Source organism: Ahaetulla prasina, chromosome 1 (genome assembly GCF_028640845.1).
Source record: "Ahaetulla prasina isolate Xishuangbanna chromosome 1, ASM2864084v1, whole genome shotgun sequence".
NCBI classification, from domain to species: Eukaryota; Metazoa; Chordata; class Lepidosauria; order Squamata; family Colubridae; genus Ahaetulla; species Ahaetulla prasina.
This window is the reverse complement of record NC_080539.1, coordinates 301511978-301534747: the sequence shown is the minus strand read 5'-3', so window position 1 is coordinate 301534747 and position 22770 is coordinate 301511978. Positions and strand designations below refer to the sequence as shown.

The following is a 22770-nucleotide window of genomic DNA, read 5'->3' as shown; positions in this document are numbered from 1 at the left end:
AGTTGAAAAAAGCTGGGGAACGTCACCAGGGAGGCGGATCCTCAGAATTTTTTTTTTCAACTTAGAGACCATAGAGCTAGAGACTGGAATAACCCCAAATGGCGCCTCCATCGCCACACTATGGAGAATGGTATAGAAACAAAACTAATGAACTAATATGGAATTAATATTCAATTTTCAAAGTTACACCTATTCCAAAAGCCTTACTTTTACACATGTACACACTATACACAAGAATAATTTCAAAAATAAATCTTTCAAAATGAGAAGCATATAAATTGGCTTTAGGTTTTCTTCTAACCACACAATAAGAAACCAGAATAAATAGAATTCATTTTTCATTCCCTCCATGCAACCCCATTTTTACAGTGGTACAACTAATGAAAATTCTACCTCTACTATTTCACCAAAGACAAATTATTTGTATGTCCAATCAAACTAGAATAAAAAATTCTATTTAACAGAGCACCAAAGATGAAATATTTTTTCTTGATTGGGGAAATTATTTGTTCATCTATCATCCATATTTTATGAAACTAATCATACTCAAAATGAGAACAAGAAGGAGAGGGGGTCAAAGCAAGTTGCCTATCAACTTGAAGGAAGAGGTCCAAATGATCTCTCTTTCTGACTATAATTCCAATAATAACTTTGCTTTGTTAGTAGCACTGGTTACCAGTTGGCTTCCATATGAAGTTTCCTTATAAACCATTTCATGGCATAGAGCTTGTCTACCTGAGGGGCTATCTGTCTTTTGTAGTTTCTGCCATTTGGTAGCAGTTAGATAGGGCTGACATACTTGAGTCCCATTAATTAAACAGTGTCATCTAAATGGGCCCAGGAAATGAGTTTTCTTTGTTGCAATGCTGGTTCTCTGGAATAAGCATCTCAACTATTAATGACATAGTGATCTGATTTTAAAAGCAAGAGTAAAATGTAGTGCAAACTAAAAATATAGTAAGAAGGAAATAAGAACAAGGAACAAATAAAAGAGAAATATAGAGAACAGATCTAGCCATTTCTTATAGTAATACAAATACAAATGAGTACCAGTATAAATTAGGAAAACCTGACATTCAATAAGAATGCAATCGTTTTCACAAGGAAAAACTTCACTGCGTATGAAAAGAATGCAAGCTTTTTAATCGTTTCATTGTACTGTTTCCAAGAATTCAAAGGGGAATGGAGGAGGGGGAGGAACATGTTGAAGCTTTAAAAGACTATATAGGCTTTGGGTATACAGTATTTTTTTTTCTTATTTGTTAAAAAGAATACAGGACTGATGTTCAGCATATATACAGAAATTTGTACACACAGATATTCCTCCACTGACAAAGTCCCAAGCCAGTTATTGGCAGCCAAGTAATAGAGACTGTTGCTTCCATTCCTACCAAGAGTAGCTGGAGCTATTTATCCAGAAATGGCTTAAACCAATCCCTCACTTCCTAGCAGTTTGAGACTGTTTCCTAGAGTCAAATTATTCTTTTGATTTGGAGTAATTTATGTGTGCGCTGACCATGTTATATTTTATATGAACAGATCCAAACATAACTAAGCGCACATTTCTTTGGGAAAATCCAGAGAACTTGGGAAAAAACAACAATATTAGGTTGCCACATAGTATGAAGGATAAAATGTAGTTAAATTTTGTAGAATATGTTTTATAGCATTTTCCCTGTATCTTAATTTATAAGGTGCAGAAATATAAAATAACTATTAGAGCCAGTTGAAAGTTAGCATTAAAACAAGCAGTACTTTGAACAAATATTGTTGCTAGCTCAGGCCGCATCTGTAAGCAAGCCATTCAATCTCTGTAGGTATCCCATTAATAGAAATTTAATTTTTCAAAGATTTTCTCTTTTCACCTCAGTTTCCTGACACACAACCCAACACTATTAACAAGCCCTTAGCAGAAAACATTTTGAAGAGCTATAACTCTCTCAAAAGAGGAAGTAGAGAAAATATTTACATAATTATCTGGATCATATAAATTGTACAGTACCAGGAAGAAGTTGAAGGTTATTTATACTGATACCCCACAGAGAGGTTCTTTGGCACCATTTTTCACTTTCATCAATATCTATTCCTTCAACTTCCATGATAAGCAGATGTTTATCAAAATAGAATTTTTGCGAAACCACTGTAGAAGATAAAATGCATTTATGCTTTTTTATAAATAACATTTCATGCACAAATTCTTTGAAGCAACATGTTAGATGAAAACAAAAGCATTACTAGTATCCAATAACACTTAATCTACCCAGAACAATTCTTTCCAGATGATAAATCTTCCTACTCTGGTGGGAAAGTTAGTTTGACTTTTCTGTTTTAAAATTTTGAGTCATTCTTAGTTTTTATTAACAATAAATTAAATCACACAAAGTAATATACTTTCACATTTTTCTAGACTTTTTTCCAATATTTTTTCCATTTATAAATATCTGAATTTCTCTTATCAGTATGATAAACTGATACTTTTAAAGACGTATTTTCCTTCATATATATTGAATTTTGTTGTAGCTTTATATTCCTAACATAATTTTTGCAATTATGAGTCTAAAGCGCTGGGCGAAATGATATTTTCAGAAGGTGTAACAAGTCTTTATTCTTCTCAAGTCAATAAAACTATATTTTGAGATATCTAAATTTGAGTTTCATCTAAACTTTATACTGCAAAACAAAACCTTAAAGGGGATTTTAAAAACAATTCTAGAATGTTTAATTTTATTTCCCAATTTCGGTCATATTAAGCAGATACTGGTATCTATTTGAAACTAAATAATGTTATCTCCTTTCTTATTTAAACTATATACCTTTGGGTGGGAGTTGGTTTTTAATTATTTATTACATTCTGGTTTCACTTCTGTTATCAGTGCTGACATGAAAAGTTTTATGCAGCAAATAATTTTATCAATTCAAACTAAAATGGATAACTTATAAAGGACAGATCCAACCTAGAACTAAGGAGAATTTTTTTTGACAACTACTAATCAGTGGAATGGCTTACCTCAAGAAGTTGTGGGTGCTACATCACTGGAAGTTTTTAAGAGCAGATTGGATAGCCATTTCTTTGGAATAGCATAGGGTCTCCTGCTTGAGAAAAAGGTTGGACTAGGAGACCTCCAAGGTCTCTTCCAACTTTGTTATTCTGTTATGTCTCTTAAAATTTTTCGTATTTTCAGAGTACAGTTTTTAAAATGCTGCCGATTTTGGTCTGAAATTTAGCCACAGTAATCTGAAATATATATAATAGAATAGAATATCTTGAGATATTCTACTTGCAATAGAATTCCCTAAACAGCATTAAAGTGAACTTTAATTTTTAGCCATTTCTCTTTTGCCTTGGTTTTTTTTTTTTAATCCCACCTCCCCTATTTAAATGGGTATTAAATTTATATTTCCCTTTCATTCAGGAGCTGAAGGTGACAAAAATAGCCCACAAATTATTTTCCCTACACTAACAGCCCTGTAAGATAGGTGCGACTAAGAGAGAATGGCATACAAAGTTACCCAGTGAGCATCCAGCCATGGCTAAAGGACTCCCCAGTCTTAGTCCAATGCATTAACTACTAACTATTCTATGTGCAATTTGTTCAGGAAGCCCTACAGTGAGGGGGAAAAAATCAATAAACAAGATGTTTTCTGCCACTATAATTCCTCTCTCGCATGAGCAGCTTTCCACAAATGGAAGGGACTTCTATTGAAATTAGAGCCTGGATCCAAGCCATTTTTTAACAAAAGTTATTGTTTATAATTTGGCAAATTTTGTAGCTATCCTAAGCATAATTTAATTTCTTTCTTCTTTTTTTGCATTTTAAGTTGTATTGTATTGTAAGATATTGCTGTAAGAGTAAACATTATTATAATATATGTAAATAGCCATATATTTACACAATAGAAATGTATCTTGCTCTAGAGATAGGTCTTTCAAATATGCTATGGAGAGTCTCCAGAACAAATTGCAGGGTGTACAGGAGAGATAACTAAATCTGCAGTTTTTTAATACAATTAATATTACAATCTATGACTAGTTCTATTAAAAAGCTATATACAATTAAATTAAAATAAACTTTAATTTATTAAGCAATAGAAAAATATAAAACTGCCTTAATAAAAGAAAATCCAATTTCTGACAAATTTCATTAGCAAGAAGACAGTACATAGTAATAGTAACCTTCTAATAAAGATGAGAGAAGAATATTATTAATGAACCATTGTATATTTCCTACACTGTTTTGCTGTCACTACGTTAAATGAATTGTTAACTGAAGTAGTTGCAATCCAATCCATTGTACTGCTTAGGCTAGAACAGTGGTTCTCAACCACTGGGGGACCATGTTGCCACCATACAGGATTCATGAAGGCTTGAAGAAATGTTATAATTAAATCTTGAGTTAAGTCTTGGTGGTCTGAGGCCATGGTCTGTGGCTACAAAAGGTATTTAAAGGGGGTCTATGGTGAAGAAAACATTGGGAACCACTGGTCCACAGAATTAAGTGGCCTTTCTTCCTGGCAACAATTCTAGAAGATTCCCAAATATGCTCCAGGATCTTGGGAGACATGGGAACAGAAGCTGCTTAATAATAATAATAATAATAATAATAATAATAATAATAATAATAATAATAATAATAATAATAATAATAATAATAATAATAATAATAATAGTCTGCTCGCATAATTCACCGATATATCACACAGTCCTAAACGCTTGGGAAGTGTTCGACTAGTGATCTGTGATACGAAATCCAGCATAGTTATCTTGTTTGCTGTGTATACTGTCATAATAATAATAATTAATAATAATAAATAATAAATAATAATAATAATTATTATTATTAATAATAATAATAATAAAACTTAATAAACTGTGCTTAATATTCAACAATGTACTTTATTTCATTTTCCATCTTTTGCCTTGTTCTATGTATCATTTATTATACAATGTAAACATTTATGTCTTTCAAATTAAAAGCTATCTTATTTTCTTTTATAATGATTTTAAAGAGAAACTTGTCTATGAAACAGTCTTCTCAATTCTTCACTAATCTTTTCCACTATTCCTCACCTGTTTCCTCATATTTTTGTGTTTTTTTATTCTTTTTTCTTCAGTTCTTCATAATCTTCATGATTTATTGCAAAGTTAAATATGCCACCCATATATAGGTTTGTTCTACAAGCTTCTGTCTTAATATAGGATTACTTTGTACAGAACCTCAAGAATTACTATGTCTAAAATTTTGATGAACACAAAATAATGAAATTATTTTTAAATAATGGAACTATTTCTGAAATCCTTTTTAAGATATATTATTTGTATTCAAATATTACCAGATTCATTTATTCCAATACTTTGTTCCAGTTTAGAATTTAATTATTATAACACTTTATTTAATCTAGGTGTGAATGATGAATATGGAAATTCCATAGGCCTTTAGAAAGGCAATCAAGGCCTGGCTTTTTCCCTAGATATTGTATCATCTTGAGTAAAGTCTCAAGAATATGCATTTAATGTATTTTAGTACTGGTCAATTTATTGTATTAGTTTGGCTTTAATGTTATCCTTTGTTTTCCTGTATGTTTTTGTTTCTTCTTGATTTTTGTATGCTACTTAAGAGTTATAAGGTTTCAGTATGGCAGCCATAAATCAAGAACTAACCAGCAAAATGTTGGGCGCCAAATTCTGAACAATCACTACCACTATATCCAGGGATGAGAAACAATGGTAATTCTATATGACATTTAATGGGTTTTAATTTTAAATCTATATCTCTGTCAAAAATTATGCTCAGAACAATTTTGATTATGTTTTTAAAATATTTTATTTTGCCTATTTCTTTTATCCTTTGAGTTAGAGTCTACAATCAAACTTTATGAATTGAAACTAAAAATACATTTTAAAATGTTATTAGTTTATACAGACATTAGTTTAATAAAGATGTAGGGTATTCATACTTTAACTTAGAATTATTTTTTACTTTTTTCTATAAAAAATGATTTCAATTCATTTCCCTTTTTTAAAAAAATCAAAAGCTTTTATATTTTATTTCCAATATAAATACCAAGGATTAATGTCTCTACTCCTGAACTATTAATATTCATCTACACATTACACAATATCCTAAACAGTTGCTCTCTAAAACAGAAGCAATAACTATTTACAAATAAATTAAGCCTTTTCTAGATTTAAACTAGCCAAGATATAATATTCAGTCATTATAAATTTCAGCCTATGTGCACATAAATGTTTATAGGACATTTGACATTGTCAATGCTATCCACTTAGCTGGATTGTATCAGTAGAAGACTAACGACATTTTCATTGTATATTTTAAAATGTATATGTTTTTTTTCTCTTTCTTGCTTTGGAAAGTGCCAGGAAAGGAAAAAATGAAGGGACTAAATTAAATGCACATATAATTTGTAATTAATATCTATAAAAGGTAAAGGTTCCCCTCGCACATACATGCTAGTCGTTGCCGACTCTAGGGGGCGGTGCTCATCTCCGTTTCAAAGCCGAAGAGCCAGTGCTGTCCGAAGACGTCTCCGTGGTCATGTGGCCGGCATGACTCAACGCCAAAGGCGCACAGAACGCTGTTACCTTCCCACCAAAGGTGGGAATTAATATCTATATCTATATCTCACTTTAATGCACTGGTTGAAGCAAATCTCCATTTTAATACCTTATTTGAAATGAAATGAAAGTATCATGTATTTAATACAGATAGTGTATCTAGTAAATTATTTAAATGCACCATAGAAATAGGTATTGGACAATGAAAGTTAAGATACAAGTAGAACATGAAAGGTTAATGAACTCTACAACTTTTACAGTCTGTAGAGTACTGAAAGAAGGATGGCATTTTGTATAGAGGAAATAAAACAACTGAGCCCCAAATTTCTCTCTAACAGCGCAAATAACAACGCACGATTTGGATAGCTTAAGCTGTAAATCTAGATGTACATTTTAAAAATACATATACCTAGAACAACTACTCCCTTAATTGCTAAGCAAATTTATACTTCAACTTAAACAGGAAGACATATTTTCTAGACAAACAAAAGAACAAAAGGAGGCATAGAAACATGAAAACTTAAGTGAGCAGGAAGCAAGACAGGAAGCAAATAACCTATCAGAAATGCATGGCATGCATTATAAGCTTGGACATCAGATACAAGCAGAAAGGAAGTTCTTTCTGTATGGGCTTTCATGGTCTAAAGAATGACTTAGAACAAACTAGCACGGAAAAGGGAGGGGCGTAATTAACCATTAAACCTATATGGCTAAGGATGACTGATGATGTTGCTCAACACACCTTATAGAGATGTGGCCAGAGGAGGATGCAGTGGTGACAAATGTAGGAAGTCACTTCCTCACAAACCCCTGAAAAAAAGACTTTCTTTTCTTGTCTCTTCACACCATTTGTAACTGCTATTTGAAATATATTTGAGTGCCAGTGGAAAAGAAGTATTTATGAATACAGATTTAGACAGACCTAATTAAAATCTACTCTCATACATATTGTTACACACACTACATTGGGCTGCTATATAAATGAGAGGCACATTACCAATATTTTTCACTAAGCCTGTAGATATACTCAGGATAAGAACTTATTTCCCTCGCAGTGAGATCTTACACTGATGACAGGAAAACAAACTGGATGAAAGCATGACAAAAGGAAACAAAACCTGTATAGCTGGTTCTCAAGTTACAACAGTAGAAAGGACTAGGATTTCTATTGCTAAGTGATGACGCCCAAAAGTATAATAAAGTCATGTGACCACATCGCTTAGCATTGGAAATCCAGGGAGTCCTAGTTGATGTTATAATCCCAAGACACATAAGTTGTTAAAGAGGAAGTGATGAGAGTCCCGAGAAAAGCCTGCAGAATTACCGTTAGGGGTAGGCGAAGCTCTGGAGGGTTGGCACAGGCTGCACATAAGTCGGGGAATGGGGTGCAAGTGCAGGGAGGCCCAAGAGCGCATGCATATGAGACCAGGAAAGAGAAGAAGGACACAGTGCAATACACAAGAATACAGGGAAGGAACTTTTCAGGGCACAAAATTCAAAATTGTCACTGGGTAGGGAGTTGAATCTAAATTTCTCTTTTGGAGAATAAGTGGGGATTAATATATCACAGAAGGGGTACCACTGGCTAGCACTGTTCCTTTGAAGCTGCCTTTGTTAAAGAATCTGAAGATTTTCAATTTGTTCCTTATTTGCTGGGCAAATACTTTTTTGCAGCAAGAATTTTAAAGCAAAAAATTTGCTTTTTTGCTTTAAAAAAGTAATCTGACATTTGAGTAAATAATTAAATTAACCATTATTTATTTGTTTATTTTTGTCACTCTTTTATACTATGACCAACTATGTCAGGTGCAAACAATGCATTAAAGATTTACAAAATATAAATATTACTTAATTAACAAAATATTAAAAGAAAAGAAAAAAATGAACATTCCACTAACTTTTACAAGTCACATTAGATTGGAATAATCAAATGACAGGTTAGTACAGCGATGGCTAATCTTTTCTGGATCGAGTGCCCAAAGCACGCGTGTACGCCTGAACCCCCCAAATACAATGTGCATGCAACCCCTGTGCATGGGCCCTGCCCCGTGCATGCGTGCATGATCCCTGTCCATGCCCCATCCCCCACCCGTGTCCCACTCCATCTCCCCACCTACGTCCCACCACCATGCATGCATATGTGGCCCTCCCACACACACCCTGCACCCCCACACATGTGACTGCGGCTCCCCACACGTGCCCCACACTTGCATAGCAGAGATTCAAAGACCAGGTGGTTGGTAGCAGGTGTGCACGCATGCGCAGCAGAGCTGAACTGGGGCAACGGCTCATGTGCCATCAGAGAGGGGTTGCATGCCACCTCTGGCAGGCATGCCATAGGTTCAATATCACAGGGTTAGTACTTTATGAATATATAGCCACACTGGACAAGGGGAACAACAACCAAAATAACAAGAATTAAAAGCTAAAATACCATAACTTAATAATAATTTTTAACTAAACTGAAGCAGTCTAATTTTAACTTAATGGTCAATCATGCAAAGTTCTTTAAAACCTATGATGAGCGAAAGTGACAGAATGCTCTATGAAGACCTACAGTCTACAAACAGTTTCCGAAGTAAAGTTACAATACACTTACTTTTAAGGTGAGGGGGGGGAACGACTATTAATGGGTATCAGCAATTGTATTGTGGGGAGGCTTTATAGATTGCAGAAAAAGAATCAGAGACCACATGTGGTCCTAGGATCTAAGGCTGCCATTTCAAGTGGTGTAAAAGGACATAACATAACTAAAATATCCAATGGCTTTGCTAATTCCCTAAAAATTAAGGCAAAATTGGAAGCCACCCAGAACAGAGTCATTGCAAATGCAAATGCAAAACGAGTACATCATAATTTCTCACCCTGCCCTTGTGTGCCACATGTGGCCAAATGTTGTATAAAAAACAGTAATTATAAATCATTTTGAAACTGGGAGGATGCATTTTACTCATAGTGAACAGGGAAATTAAACAGGGTACATCTTCAGTCGAACAAAGATATACATAAGAAAAAGAAAAGTGGATTTCCCAGATACTTTTCTATGACTGATTTTAATATGTAAATTGCTTAAATTAAAAAAAAAAATACTTGCCGGCCTACTTGTAAACTAAAGTTAGTTGAATAATCATCTATGAATTCATTACATGTCAGCTAGTAATTTGTTCTAAATTTCCCAGAGTCCAGGATTTTGGCAAGCAACTTACCCTATCCAACAGCAGAGGACCTGCAAGGTTTCCCCTTTCTCTTCAGTTCTTACACTGTCCAAAGGAAATGCTGATACTCAGGCAGGCAGGCGTAGCAATTTATGATTCTGAAAGAGAAAGTACCATAACAGCAGAATTTTAGGCCAATGCCTTCTAATTTCCAGATGCAGATTTTTTTTTAAATCTACAGATGCAGAATGCTGACAATAGTAAGATCAGAACTACATCACCTCTTCAAAGTTTGAATTCAATTATTAACACTAAAATAAAAAAAGTATCATTCTTATGCATCTGATAAAGATTTTAGAGATATTTCAATACAGGGTCACTGAAGTGGGCTAGTTCACTAACATTAATATGTTGATAATTGTTTGTTGTTTTAACCATTCAGTTGTGTCCAACTCTTGGTGACTACTCTGTCAAGCACAGCTCCTTTCAGATGTTGGATGTTCATCTTTGTATCAGTTTTGATGTTATCAACCCAGCGACTTCTTTGTTTGCCCCTTCTTCTTGATCCATTAACCATACTTAGCATCACTGACTTCTCGAATGAATTTGCGTGCATGCCATGGCCCAAGTAAATCAGGCGTATCTTGTTATCTTGGCTTCTAGTGATGTGTCTGGTTTTATACGTTTCAGCACCTCTCTGTTGGTTGTTCTGGCTGTCCATGGCATACGCAATAATTTACACTAGTATCACAGTTCAAAGGCATCAAGTCTTCTTCAATCAGCCATTCTTACTCTCACATCCATACATCATTATAGCAGTAGCAATAACACTTACAACTTATATACAGCTTTACAGTGCTTTACAGCCCCTCTCTAAGTGGTTTACAGAGTCAGCATATTGCCCCCAACAATTTAGGTCCTCATTTTATCCATCTTGGGAGGATGGAAGGCTGAGTCAACCTTGAGCCTGGTGAGATTTGAACTGCCAAATTGCAGGCAGGCAGCAGAACTGCAGTACTGCACGGTAATCACTATGCCACCATGGCTCATAGGGAAGGAAGACTACTTGCTCTAACTAGCCTGCTTTTTGTATTTATATCAATATTTGCTTTTCCAGATCTTATTCATGTTAACCATTGCAGTGTGGCCTAAGGTTATCCTGTATTTGATTTCAGGAGTAGAACTGCCATCATGAATAACTTTTAATACAAGGAAGATAAATTCTCGAACTAATTCAACTTCTTCCTTGTTGATTTTAAACTACTCATGTCCATCTGCAGCTGTTGTCATTATCTCTGTTTTCATGATATTAAGACTCAATCCTACTTTTTCACTTTCATCCTTGATTCTCCTGATCATTTTTCCAGGTTTTCCTTAAACCAGCCATATGGTTGATTCATCAACCATATTCCAGTCCCAAGTCTGGATAAATGGGGAAGGTTAGGGAAAGCAATGGTGAGCTACCCTGTAAAAAATCTTACCAAAACACTTTATAGCAATAATATTAATAATACCTCACTATATATATCTCTACTCCAGCTGGGCAGAAATGCAGTAACAACCTTGACTCAGTGCCTGGAGGCTGTAAGGGATTGGATGGTGAAATATGCTAAGACTTCCTCTTTGCAGGATAAAATAGCTGTTTATTCTGAAGTCTTCTAATTTCAGAACAACTCCATATTTAGTCTGAATGGCAGTAAATGCCCTGTAGAAGGAGCTTGACCACAATGGTGGGATTCTCTTGGACTTGCATTGGAGGTGGAGGCCATGGACAGGAGACCGAGTCAGTGGGTTTTTATAAAGGGTGTGTGTGTGTGTGTGTTAATTTTCAGGAATGGAAGATGGATACTGACTATTGTATATGGGCTTTATTTTTTGTTGTTATTTTACTGTGGCCGTACTAATTGTAAACTGTTTAGAATCTCTAACTGAAGCAGCATATGCATTTTGTCCTTAATAATAATTTTAAGGAAAAATGACAACATTGGGATTTGTACAGTGACTAAAACAAATGCTGCACCAACTCAATCTTAGGTAGTCTGTGTGATCTCCAGACCAAGGCCATGATATAATCTCCTCTATGTATATGATATATATTCCTGTGAACAAAGGGAGATTTGGACCCTGACTACAACATGACCTTCAGAGAGGAGACTGGAGGTGAACTGGAAAACAAAGTGGAAGAGATGAGCTAACTCAGTGAGCTGCTGGTTGAGGTAAAACATTTCAGACATCAGAGAACATTGCAACTAAGACAGTCTTGACATCATTACCACAAACAATTATTCTAGTTATGATGCTCAGGTCTTGATCAACATCAAAGGCATTGGAGAAAGGTTCTTTACCATACACAAAACAGTTTTCTAGGGAAGACAGGCCACCATATGTATTAACAATACCAAATTATTCCAATTACAATGTGAGATACTATAACAGAAGCAAGATTGTTGTAATGCTTCCAACTGGAAAAACTGGCAAGGCTAGGCATGCTCTGAACAGTTGGGCCAAGATGAAGATTTAGATGAATTGTGCTACTGTTGTGACAAAGAATATAGACGTTATGAACACTGGTAGTATTTCTAACGAGCTGCATCTCAGGAAAATAGCATTCATTGCAAAAGTGAAACTTTGCAAGGTCTACTATGGCTAATCAGATTAAAGTATTATCAATTTAAGCATGGAGAGTAAAATGTTCCAAGTCTTCCCTTCAGATATATAGTTAATAAACTGAACATCATCAGTTGCTGTTTCCCTGTGAAATGATCTTTTCTCTATGAATGAACTTTCAAAAACAGTAACAAAGAATTCATATAATTGATAGCTCTTTCCTAGTCAAAGACACAATATGAGCATAACTTTAACTCTATTCCTTTCATCAAGGTAGTTATAGGGTTATTTTAGACAATGCAATTTTACTGCCACAATCTTGGCACTTTCAAAAGTGACCACCAAGGGACACTTAAGCCTAGCCCCACCAAATAAAAAACTGTAGACCAGTAAGACTTCTTGCTGCTATCTCTGTAGTGATTAGAAGAGAACTTTAAGATATGGCAAAAACCCAACTGTTTTATATCCAATTATTTGTAAAACCCTATCAAAGCCCCTAATTTATGATCATGACAAATAGCTACTATGCAGAGAAACCAAAGATGCAAATTACAAATACCATTATATTTATGAAATTAGTATGCTATGATATTATAACAGGTTTTGTAAACGGACAGTAGCTTAATTTAACTTGATAAACATTTGGCTGCTGGACAGAATTTAGAAAATCTGAAGCAAAAATTCTGAAATATTATCTTTGCTGACATTTTTGGCAAAAGTCTTACGGGAGGAATAATAAGTCTGCTTATCTTTTCAAAAGCTTATGATAATATATATCTGCATCAAATACTTTAAAATTGGTTTCTCTTCTTCACTTAGAGCTGCACATTATAATTCTTCAAGTAAAACTGAAATGCATCATAATTCTGCACACAGCTCCTCTATTTCCTTTTTCATTAATTTTAAATTACAGATCTGCTCTGCAAAAAAGGTTTAAATTTCTGGCAAAGTTCAAGTATGACATGGAAGATCGCCTACACTGCAGAGGAAGCAATAAAAACTACTAGCAGAACTAGATAAAAAACATAATACTGTAGGAGGAGAGGGAGGCAAAAAAAAAAAAAAAGAAAACTGATCTCTATTATAGCTTCTCTCTCATTCCCTGATGAAACAGATTTGGCAAGCTTGGATAATGGATTTTGCCTAGAGACAAAAGTACTACATTTAAACCTAAATAAAAATCCTATGCAGGTTAGGTAATCCCAAAAAGTTCAGCACTGGCTCTCCTCAGGGCTGTGTGCTTAGTTCCTACCTATGCTCGTTGTACACACGACTGAATATCTTTTGACCCAACTAATATGGTAATAAAGTTTGCAGATGATACCATCGTGATGGGTCTTATTACAGGAGGGGACGAATCAGCATACAGGGAAGAAGTCCAGAAGTTATCTACATGGTGCTCAGAAAACAACTTGCATCTAAACACCAGCAAGACAAAGGAGATGGTGTTGGACTTCTGGAAGAAGAGAGAGGAACCTGCCCCACTCTACATCAAGGGGGGCTGTGTGGAGAGGGTCTCCTCCTTCAAATTCCTGGAAGTGCACCTTAGCCAAGATCTCACATGGAAAAATAACATGTCCCAGATGGTTAGAAAGGCTCAACAGAGACTCCCATTTCCTCAGGTTTTGTGGAAAAATCAGGTGGAACAGCTGATGACTTCCTTCTACCAGTCCACGATAGAAAGCGCCCTCACATATTGTGTCACGGTATGATACGCTGGCTTAACAGCCACAGACAGAAAGGCATTATAGAGGGTGATGAGCACAACACAAAAAATCATGGGCTGCCTCCTAACCCAACTGGATGAAATCACCAGGTCCCAGTTTCTCAGCAGAGTGAGGAAAATCCTCAGGGATGATTCACACCCTGGACAGAATTTCTTTATTCTCCTATCATTGGGCAGGAGATATAGAAGCATAGTCAGCTGTGTTAATTTATTACTTATTGGGTTTAGGGATTTCTTTTTACTTACTGATTTATTGAGATGCATTCTGTGTTCTTGGGTGGGCTGCACCAAGGGAGGCTCATTTAATTTCATTGTACACATGTTGTGCATTGACAATAAAGGTTTGATTTGATTTGATGCCATTGAAAGAAAGGGCAAAATGACAGATTTGCAGCAATCAATATTGAAGGTTTTTTGAAGTGTAAGAATGGAGACAAGGGCTAGAGATCTCTGAGAAACAAATCATTCCCATTTCCACACTGAACTCCCATCCCACCCAAAACATTTAACATGGATGAAAATTATAACAATAAATTTAGCCACAGGGTGTTTTTCGGGGGGAGGAGATGTGACATATTATGGATTCCCCTGCAACAGTATAGGCAGAATTAGAAGGTGATAGGGACACATTATATTTGGCTTTCTGAAGAATTTATTGTGAGTATTTTAATGTATAACAGTTATTTTACTATCTGAGCAACATCTGTAAAGTTTAGGATTCAGACTAAGCCTGTTTCTTTAAGAACAGGTTCCTGAAACCACTTATTGGCACCAATCAAATATTCTTGGTATTTTTTATTTACACAATTAACCAATATGTTGGTTCCGTCCCAGGCACCTGATCGACCCGGAGAGGTTCCGGACAGAGCTTGGGCCATTTCCTGAGGGTCTGGCTCACGGCACGGCTGAGGAACTAGTCGCAGCTTGGGAAATGGCCGCGACTGGGGCTTTAGACCGTGTCGTGCCTTTGCGGCCTCTGACCCGGCATAGGTCTCAACCAGCTCCTTGGTTCTCCGAGGAGCTAAGGGAGATGAAACGCTGGAGAAGACGCCTAGAGAGTTCTTGGAGGTCCAGTCGTTCGAAGGCTGATCAGACACTAGTTAGGTCATATAATAGGACCTACCTAGTGGCATTGAGGGAAGCGAGACGTTGTTACGTCTCCTCCCTCATTGCGTCTGCAGATAACCGCCCGGCCGCCCTGTTTCGGGTGACTCGCTCTCTCCTTCAACAGGGGGAACGGGATGACCCGTTACAGAGACGTGCCGAGGAGTTTAGTGGTTATCTATACGATAAAATCGTTCAGCTTCGGGATGATCTGGATCAAAATTGGGTGGATCCAGGTGAGATGTCGGAGAGCTGTCTTGTTGAGACTGTTTGGGATGGGTTCGACCCTGTGGCTCCCGAGGACATGGACAGGTTACTGGGGAGGTTGAATGCCACCACGTTTACTGGACCCGTGCCCCTCCTGGTTGGTACTGGCCACGCAGGAGGTGACACGAGGCTGGCTCCAGGGGATTACGAATGCTTCTTTGTTGGAGGGGATCTTTCCGGCCGCCTTGAAAGAGGCGGTGGTGAGACCTCTCCTCAAGAAGCCTTCCCTGGACCCAGCTGTATTAGGTAATTATCGTCCAGTCTCCAACCTTCGCTTTGTGGCGAAGGTTGTAGAGAGTGTGGTGGCATGTCAATTACCCCGGTACCTGGATGAAACTGTCTATCTAGACCCGTTCCAGTCCGGCTTTCGGCCCGGATACAGCACTGAGACGGCTTTGGTCGCGTTGGTTGATGATCTCTGGAGGGCCAGGGATAGGGGTTATTCCTCTGCCTTGGTCCTATTAGACCTCTCAGCGGCTTTTGATACCATCGACCATGGTATCTTGCTGCACCGGTTGGAGGGATTGGGAGTGGGAGGCACCGTTTATCGGTGGTTCTCCTCCTATCTCTCTGATCGGTCGCAGACGGTGTTGACGGGAGGGCAGAGGTCGACCCCGAGGCGCCTCACTCGATTCACTCGCCCCTCCTGTTCAACATCTATATGAAGCCGCTGGGTGAGATCATCAGTGGTTTCGGTGTGAGGTACCAACTGTACGCTGATGATACTCAGCTGTACTTTTCCACACCGGGCCACCCCAACGAAGCTATCGAAGTGCTGTCCCGGTGTCTGGAGGCCGTACGGGTCTGGATGGGGAGAAACAGGCTCGAGCTCAATCCCTCCAAGACAGAGTGGCTGTGGATGCTGGCACCCCGGTACAGTCAGCTGCAGCCACGGCTGACTGTTGGGGGCAAGTCATTGGCCCCAATGGAGAGGGTGCGCAACTTGGGCGTTCTCCTGGATGGACGGCTGTCTTTTGAAGACCATTTGACGGCCGTCTCCAGGAGAGCTTTTTACCAGGTTCGCCTGGTTCGCCAGTTGCGCCCCTTTCTAGACCGGGATGCCCTATGCACGGTCACTCATGCTCTCGTGACATCTCGTCTGGATTACTGCAATGCTCTCTACATGGGGCTCCCCTTGAAGAGCACCCGGAGGCTCCAGTTGGTCCAGAATGCGGCTGCGCGGGTGATAGAGGAAGCCCCTCGTGGCTCCCATGTGACACCTCTCCTGCGCAGACTGCACTGGCTACCTGTGGCCTTTCGGGTGCGCTTCAAGGTTTTGGTAACTATCTTCAAAGCGCTCCATGGCATAGGGCCGGGTTACCTACGGGACCGTCTGCTGCCACCGATTGCCTCCCACCGACCCGTGCGCTCTCACAGGGAGGGACTCCTCAGGGTGCCATCAGCCAGGCAGTGCCGACTGGCGACACCCAGGGGAAGGGCCTTTTCTGTGGGGGCTCCCACCCTCTGGAACGAACTTCCCCCAGGACTTCGCCAACTTCCTGACCTTCGAACCTTTCGCCACGAGCTTAAGACACATCTATTTATTTGCGCAGGACTGGACTAGAATTTTAAATTTTAAATTTGGTTTTAACGGGGTTTTATTATTTTTATCGCAATTTTTTAATATTCGGCCTTATTTAATAAGTTTTTTAATTGGTGTTTTATTTTGTATTTATATGTATGTTTTTATTAGGCTGTAAACCGCCCTGAGTCCTTCGGGAGATAGGGCGGTATAAAAATGTGATTAAATAAATAAATAAATAAATAAATAAAACCTAATTTCCAAGACTGCAAGGAACAGAATTACTTCAGCGACAGACATCATATCATTACACCAGGATGTCTGACATTAAACTATAAAAGTATTAACCTATATTTAAATATATAGGAATTAAATTACTGCAATCCCAAATATTACAATTCATATTATGTAATTTAATCCATTGTTCAAAAGCTGCAATTACCACAAATCCTTTTACATGAAATATTTTCAAAAAGTACCAAACACACATACACTATTTAAGTCCTAATCTTCCCTTTAGGGGAGAAAGAAAGAGTTTCAGTAACCCATCAGGGGTTAAGAAAATAACATACATAATTTAAACTTGACTGTTTATACATTTCTCAATGGTTTGAATTAGACTTCAACATGTTACAAGATTTATCTGTGTTATGCAATTCAGATATATGCAACAACAAATACCTAGCCTGATAACACTACTATTAGAATTCCAAGAATTTCATTTTCCCCTAAATTAATATTTGCACTATTAGCATGACAGTTTTAAGATATTCCATTCCAAAAACCTCTTACATTCTTAATTCTTTTTGCAGAAGTCATTCAGAATATTCTCAATCTATTATTAATACAAGTCAGGGAAGTTCATACATTTCCATTTAGGCTAAGCTAAAATAATTCATAAATCCAAAGATTGCTGTCCTACTTCCGTCAGTAATGTAATACAACAATTTAAAAGAGATTACTTTAGTGAAAATTATAACAAACTTGAACGTTAACTACGAATTCTATTCTATTAGGAACTTCTCTTTCTCCTTTACCATATGTACTGCTGTATAACTGGTAAAAATATCCAACATCCAGGGGAGCCGCTAAAAGAATAAAGAGACTTTCTTGTTCTTCATTGTTTTGAAGAACATTATTATTGTGAAGATGTCTATTATGTATCATGCATGCAAACAAATAACCCCAAATATACTTTGAAGGATTAAGGATTGGTTTCTTCAAATTTTATTACTTTTATTTAAAAAATTATATACTGAGTTACAGATACAAAAACAATCTCTTTACTCTCTAAAGGCAACAAAGTATGGAAATGAAAATAATTTACCAGTGAAAACAATTTAACAGTAAACGAAATTGGTAAATTTATATGAATATTTCAGTCCCAGTGTTCTAGTGCTTTCACCATTACTTGATGTATCTAGCAATGAAAATGAATGTAAGATACATTTACTCAAAAGGGAAGGAAGAAGCTCCTTCCTTTACCTCTTTATCTCTTAATGGGGGGAAGTCACATTACTACGCCATGCTATCACCTGCCACGCTCGTGAGTTTATCGAAGCCTGGCACTCCACGTGCAATTCCATCAACAAGACACATTGACCTACAACCAGCTACAAACCCTACAGAATCCAAATCAAAGGCACAACCAAACAGAGACAGCACCGACCCTAAACCAACCCACGCAACCCCTCCACCAGTTCATCTCCCAATGACCCTGACCCGATATAACCTTCCTATTACAAGACTCACTGATGACTCACAGCTGACGCATCACAACACTTGACACACACCCATGTCAGGAACACTGACATCCCCTAAACTCTGCTAACTTGGTAATGAAACATTCAGAAACCAACCCACAAGCTCGGAGAACAAACCTTCACCCTCATCCTACAACCAAGCTATAGATATTCGCCACTATTGCAGAAGTCACATTTTATTTAGAAAACAGTAATAAAAAGTGAGTGAAAGTGAGTAAGAAAATAAACTAAGAGGCACATATAATACTTTCCTTTCTATGTTCCTGTAATCCCATTATTAATGAATTATTAAAATGGGGGCTAGAGAAGGAGAGATTTTGTGTTGATTCATATGTCAATAAAGAAAAACATATTGGGCCTAACAGAAGAGAATCTATACAGCTCAGGATTGATCTGTGAAGTCTCAGATGGCTTTCTGAGCTTAGCAATCTGTTTGCCAGCGTTTCATTACTCAACTAGAAAACAAGAAATAGGACCCCACATACTGTCCATGATGCTGACTGTTTGCAATGAAGAGCTTCACTTACTTATGAAGGCTCATTATTCATAGAAGGACTTGAAAAATAAGAACCTTAATTAGCAAGCAAACTCCATGAACAGAAACAATATCCATTGCACACAGTGACCATTTACATCTGGATGGGAATAAAAGGAGAATGAGGTTAGTATGCTGTAATAGTAATAATGCTATTTTTTTTGTCCTGTTCCAATACATTTTTGGAGGTGATTTATGACCATTACATACAGTATATGCATAAGATTATACAAGTGTTTCACATGTTCAAATTGCTTGGGAAAAGTATCTATGTGGGATTGTTTCAAGACAGTTGCAATCCTAATGCACAAGGCAGGGAAACTGAGCAACATAGTGGTTTTTAATGCCTGCCTATAACTTATTCTGCCTAATAGTCAGTTGATATAGAGGCTACATTAAATTCAGAGCTACACCCACTTTACATAATATAATTTTGTAAAAAAATACTCTACATAATATAATTTTGTAAAAAAAAAATCTAACAAGATTTTGAAGTATTTGAATGAACAAAGACTTGCAACAAAAGTCAAGATAATTAAAACAAGTTTTAAAACAAGAAAAAAAGTCAAGGGAACAGTCAGTCCACTAGAGAGAGAAGATGGCAAGGAAATAACAGGCAGTAGAGAGAAAGCAGAGCTGCTTAACTCATTCTTTGTATCAGTCTTCACACTGAAAGAGAATTGATTGGAGTGACTGCATTTTGAAGCAGTCTGTACTCCAGACACTTGTTCAGATGTTTGAGGTCTAGAATAGCTCTGCACCGCCTTGAGCTCTTTTGCACCAAGAACAGTATTGAATAGAAGCCCTGTCCCTGTTCCTTCTGAGGAATAGGTTGAATTGCCTGGATCTCCAGCAGGTGTTGAATCGCTGATTCCATCAGGCTTCTTTTGGCTGTATCCCTGGATACTGGGCAGCTGATAAAAAAATTGGGTGGGTGGGTGGCAGGTGGAGAGAAATTCCAGAGCCAAACCTGATCGCACTGTGCTGAGTACCCACCTGTCTGATGTAGTGGCCTCCCACTGATGGAAATGGAGGTTAAGCCGACTGCCTAGCTGTGGAACGGTCCTGCAGTCATTTTGAATGACGATATGGACGACTTCTTCCTCTACGAAAGGGCCACTTGACCTGAAACTGTTGCAAGCCTGCAGCTATTCCCTGCGTAATAGCTTGGGAAATAATATCTTTTAAATATTTAAGTAATTCTGAACCTGCTTCCTCTACAGGCAGATCCCCGCCGCTGTAGGAGTGAATGAAGCTTCTGGCCTAGCTTTGGAAGGAGGGATAGATCCTCTAATCCTGCTGCAGGCAAGTTAGTACTTGCAAGAGAAAAGGCTTCAGCTCTATCCAATACCTCTCTTAAGGTTGGATAGCACGCCTCTCTTGCGTCATCTGGCGACCATTCCCTGTAAGAGGCTGTTTGCAGAGGCCATGGATCATTAACAGGAGCCAATGGTCTTTCTTCCCGAGGACGGGAAACTTCTTTCCCTCCCATAGGTTCCAGGCTTTTCTTAGCCTTTTGGATCTTTGCCAGCTCTTTTTCTATAGCTTTTTGGAGTCGTTCTGCATCCTTGGCACCATTTTGGAGCCTTTGCTACTCTTAGGTGCAGCTGCCTGGCTCCTGGTAGTAGTTCCCCTTGCTGCCACTCTCTGTCCAGATGAGCCCAGTTTTGGAGTTCTCTTGCCACCCACTGTGGGCTGCTGGCCCACAGAGGAGTGTGCACGAGATACCATCTTCCTCTTTTAGTAAGGCAGGCGGACCCGCAATGGGTAGTTGCTGCCACAGCTCAAATCACGCTCCTGCCGTTTCACAGTATGCTCCAGACACCACTGGGCAGTGACTGAATCCCCTTCCACTCTCCTGACAGGAATGCCCAGGCCTCCACTAGGCCCTTACTGCTAACCATGGCTGGCTGGGACCTTGGCTGATCAAAACCGGAAAGAAGGCTGCTAATCGGCGAACCCAAAATCAGTCTGATCACTGAAGTGACTTACTGAAATAATAAAATGTTTTTGTTAAGCTCACAATTGGAGATCCAGCCCAAAGGCAGAGCTCTTTCCAAGACGTCTCTTTTGCATGAACACTGAGCTGAACCGGGGAATCACCAGACGAGGAAAGAGTAAATAAATGAGATCTTTATGCAAATAAAGATCACATGCTCAGTCTCCATGCAGAAGATAGAGCTACTACCCATTCCTGGATGCTCTCAATGCAGCTCTAGCGAGAAGACCTCCAAGGTCCTTTCCAGCTCTACTCTGATTGAAGATAGGTTATATAATAAACACAGGCAGATACCAATGTAAATGTCCTTGTAGAACAAATGTCTAATTTAAAAGCTTTCAAGGAATAAGATGTCCAGCAAGGTTGACAACTAGAAGTATAAAAAAGTTTGAAGATAAACCATTGTGAGTGATCTACACCTAAAATAAAGCACAACAGTTCTGAGCAATGTTGTTATTAAGCATATCATCCTTTTTGAGGCAATGTGACTAAGCATTACTCTAGGTTTCGTTGAGTACCTTTTTGTGCTTGGGAGATATCTGACAGGGCAGTAACAAATTTGAAAAACTCTTCTCTAGCTCGTATCGACTGCAACATCATACAAGAGGGACAAAGGGAGGAGATTTGTCCATCAGATTTTAAGGTGCAGACTGATTCCAATATTTCTATTTCTAATAGAAATAAGTAATATGTCATCCTAGCTAAGTCTGTTCTAAATAAAAATAGTGTTGACACAACAGTTTAAACTGAGGAAAAATGCATAAACAAGGTTTAAGCCTTTTTCAAGGGAAACAGACAGTAAAGTATAGATGGCAAACAATAGTTTTAAGAAGAATATTTTTAAAAACATGCATGAGTTGAATAATTATTAAGTATATATTGAAAAAGTTGTTATATAATAATATAATATAAATTTGTTTTTTACTTTGCTAAAAGTTTTAATTATGTATACAACTATTCAATAACATTTGTTTAATAAGCACAATACAAGGTTGAAAATTGTTTATTCAGGCTGTATTTATATAGCACAACGTATTTGCCCCGAGTCATTTTTGTATGCATTTGAAAAAAAAAGACATGCATGTGTGTGAAAATATGGAAACTCCAAATAAGAGTTTAATTTGCCAATTTATCTTTTTATTTACCAGCCTGAAAACTGAAACCCAAAATAATTAATTCAAATTGCATGAGAAAAACCAAAAGCACGAATATGAAAACAGACTTTTATTCAATTATGACACAATAGGAATATCTTCATTTCATAATTATTTTAAAAACTACTGCCATTTAAGTCAGTCAGTCCCTTAATAGGTTTTTTAAAAACTTTATAATGAAGTATATCTAACTTAAAAAGTGCTTATTATAATTTAGATTCCACTATGTAAATCAATACTGTGGTACCCATCATTAATTGGGTCTGGGAGGCAAGATGGGTAGCAAAAACAGCAACTACCAAACAAACAGAAAAGTCATGAGGCATCTGACAGCAACAAATTCTAGCTTGCATGTCAAGTACCA

General features: G+C 37.5%; 1 protein-coding gene across 3 annotated transcripts in view; it reads right to left on the bottom strand.

Annotated features, from left to right (window-relative positions):
• Nucleotides 1-22770, bottom strand: part of SIPA1L1 (signal induced proliferation associated 1 like 1) — a 180901-nt gene that overhangs the window by 105283 nt on the left and 52848 nt on the right. For all 3 annotated transcript variants that reach the window (XM_058161938.1, XM_058161937.1, XM_058161939.1), the window contains one exon: nt 9781-9887. The gene's annotated coding sequence lies outside the window, so the exon portion shown is untranslated. The remainder of the gene's footprint in view (nt 1-9780; nt 9888-22770) is intronic.